At 43.6% G+C, this 3586-nt stretch overlaps 1 long non-coding RNA gene across 1 annotated transcript; it reads right to left on the bottom strand.

Annotated features, from left to right (window-relative positions):
* Positions 1-324: 324 nt before the first annotated feature.
* On the bottom strand, positions 325-940 carry LOC307144714. The gene is made up of 3 exons (XR_013818822.1): positions 872-940; positions 585-777; positions 325-418 (listed from the first exon to the last, which is right to left on the bottom strand). It is a non-coding gene; the product is annotated as an uncharacterized lncRNA (long non-coding RNA).
* Between the last annotated feature and the right edge of the window lie 2646 nt (positions 941-3586).

Below are 3586 nucleotides of genomic sequence, written 5' to 3'. Positions count from 1 at the left end.
TGACAAAGAAAAAAAGTGCTGCCTGTAGCGCCTCTCACTTTAAAGTCAAAATTTGAACTTGAACAGTAATAACTTTTTTTATACGGTATATTCAAGAGTATACTTACTTTTAACTTGTAGCAAAGCTTGTGACTGCTTGTAACAAACACCAGTCACTAAGAAAGAGCTGCCACATTAGTGTCATTTTATGAAACATTTTATGACACTTGTAACAGTGGTATACGGTTTCTTTTTCTTTTACTGTTTTTAATCTTTGATAAGATCCCCAAAAGCAGACAATGCACCATCAATTCCTGTGGCTCTGTAGGTAGGTGTTTTCCCTGGAGTTCTCCGCTCTGCATTTCACACAGGTGTTTGCATTTTGCTGCCAGTGGTCCATGCACACAGCACAATGCAAAAACAGGATCATTCATGGGGCCTAGAAATTGAAAATAAAAAACATTACTTGTCAGTCTTTCATAATATTTATGGAATCTTAGTCCAGAGTTAAGTGTGGAAAGTGTAGTTGGTACAGTTTAATGCACAAAATACTACTCTGTATATCAACAAATCTTAAAGAGGTGAAATTGTCTTGTTAAAAAAACCTTTGCAAATTATGCAAGCAAATGCATTTTTGATTGCTGCACGTTCTTCATCTGTGAAAGTAATAAATCGTCTTGGTGCCAAAGTCAGCTCCGATAATCCTCTGATGGCCTGTACTACCTCTGGCAGTTCTTGGGATGCCAAAACCACCTCTTCAATTCTCTCCAAGATCTCTGGCTGTCATCATCCCGTTAGCTAAAGAAATAAATTATAATGATACACATGCTTTTATATGTTTAAATCTGTTATGTGTCAGTAACTAACATGCTCAAAATATCAGCTATGTTACCTTATTCTTCTCCTTTTGGATCAAGAACTGTTGTTCAGGCACAGCAAAAACCTTCCTAGAATTTTGTTTTCAGGGTAAGTTGACCCTGGGGAAATCATTCATATTTTAAAAGATTTCATTATAAGTCAAGATTAAACGAGTTAAATGATTTTATAACAGAAAAAAAAATACTACATGGAGACGCCAAAACGAGCTGCATCCAATGTGCTTTTTGCCCTCTATCAAGGCTACATCATAATCCGAACCTGATGACCCTCTTTTTTGAGTTTCAGAAAAAGTCAAGTAGTTTTTGTGTGAATTAAAGCCATAATTTTACAAAGTTTTAAAAACATATTATACTGTTTAGGTGTATAGAACAACTACTTTAAGTTCAATCAACTGGTATTATGTTTCTCTTACTGGTGTTTTCATTAATGTGGTTTTCTTAGAATTATTATTTTTTTTTTTTAAATAGCTGGTACTCAATCTCATTTTATGCAGTTTCCTCTGTGTCGAGAATTTCATTCCCCTGGCCATCAGTGAGTATCATCCCATCTTCTGATCCAATAGCATCTTGGACTTTTGCCAAGATGCCAGGAACTGATGCCTTGTGTTCGTGAAAACGGATCTTCTGAGGTGTCCAATTTCCACCAACCAGATCAGCAAGAAAAACATTCCTTAACATGAAAATATGTTTCCTTTAATTTCAAAAGACCACCCTATCTTCCTATAGGAAAATTGTAATGTAAAATTACAGTGTATATTCACAAAGAGTATATTTCTAGCTTCAATAATTCAGGCAGCCATACAAGTAAAAAAAAAAAAAAAAAAAAAAAATATATATATATATATATATATATATATATTATTAGAGAACGTCTCAGGTTACGACTGTAACCTATGTTCCCTGAGAACAGGGAACGAGACACTGCGTCGAATGACGCTTTGGGGAACGCCTCAGGCGTGACAGGTGTCTGAAATCACTATCAAGTCATGGCAATCATAATGACCGGCGACAGCCCGTGAATCATTAACGTGAATGATTAACGTGCGACCTGCAAATATAAAAGGGCGCCTTGCAAACATGACAAACACCTTATCATCTGAAGGGACTGTTTGGTAGGCAGGCCCCGAGGCATGGCAAGGAGACGCAGTGTCTCGTTCCCTGTTCTCAGGGAACATAGGTTACAGTCGTAACCTGAGACGTTCCCTTTCGAAAGGGAACTCGCACTGCGTCGAATGACGCTTTGGGGAACGATATACCAACGCCACCATGCTAAGGGAAGTGCCTGCCAGGCGGCAGTGACAACTGTCAGAACCAGCAAATTCAAATGAAACGCTAGAACCACTCACCCTCAGGTCACACTGGGCTGTCAGTGACAGCACTCCCTACGGTCATAGCCCAAGCTATATGATACCACAGAAAACCTCCATAAACATAGTTTAGTGAAAGGTCTACCTGGGCCTGCTCCAGGGCCTAGGAGCACAACTTCAATCTTAGAAGGGGTCCTATCTAGGGAATGTGGCTAGGGAACCCAAGGGAACCTCAGCCAGTCACTATTCAGGGGAACGTCCCACCTGAAATGCCACCAGGCAGGCCTGACCTGGTGTCACAACATAAGACACTACAGTCTGGCCACTTCCTGTCTGTCTGAAGACAGAGCCTCTGGACACTCGCCTTTAGGAAGGCATCCAACCCGAGGAACTGCGAAGCAGGCAGTGAACCACTCGGCCCGGATCTCAGAGACGGGATATCCTGGAGAGTATGACTCAGCATAGTGCTTAACAACCCTTGCCAGCGAGGGGAGTTTCTCTACTCGATCCCTGGATCGACCCAGTGTTTCAAAACACTGAGGAGGCCTGTGAGGGCCTAAGGACTGATCTATCTGGGAGGCCTCATGAGAGGCCTACGACCGACTGACCAGACTCAGGAGACCACATACTCATAATGACCCTCAGAGAGGGGAGCATAAAATCTACCTGATAGGCAACCAGGCTGTAGCAGGATAAAGAGGTTCCAGGAGGGAACCCGTAAGCAGAGAAGAAAAAACTTGGGTCGAGACAGGGCACAAGCTCACCTGCGGCAGCTGTCTGATAAGGACTGCTAAACTGATAGTAAGCGGCCACCAGCTTACAAAACCCAGCATCACTGTGAAACTACTCTCAGGGAGACCTGGAGAGGCCTACTACCTGACAGCCACAGTATGTGGGAGCTCACCTACAAAGAGGCCTGGTGAGGCCTACTATCTGATAACCATATAACCACCTTAAGTGGAAGCTTAACGTAAGTTGGAACTAAACTTCAGGGAGGCCTGGTGAGGCCTGCAACCTGATAACACCATACCTGGAAACTACAGTGTGTGGGAGCTCGTTCTACTATCTGACAGCCAAGACATGAGGGAGCTCAACTTCAGGGAGGCCTGGTGAGGCCTACAAGCTCATAGTTCAACAACGGGAATTCAATTCCAGGGAGGCCTGTGGGGCCTGCCACCTAGTAACCACAGTATGTGGGAATAAACCCTCAGGGAGACCTCCTTCAGGGAGGCCTGAAGAGGCCTACTACCTGAAAACAGTCAAACAGCTGGAAACTAAGAGCCCTAAATCCGGGTGCTTACAGTCCCAGGGCGGCCTGCTAAGGCCTGCCAGACTGGGCTACATGGTGACTACTGCTGGGGACTCGCCTAACAGGGAGGCCTGGTCGGGCCTACTAGCTGATAGCGAGTCTATTCAGCTACT

This window comes from Squalius cephalus (genome assembly GCF_949319135.1).
Source record: "Squalius cephalus genome assembly, chromosome: 17".
NCBI lineage: Eukaryota > Metazoa > Chordata > Actinopteri > Cypriniformes > Leuciscidae > Squalius > Squalius cephalus.
Note: the sequence above shows the minus strand (reverse complement) of the source record. Positions and strands in the feature narration are given on the sequence as shown.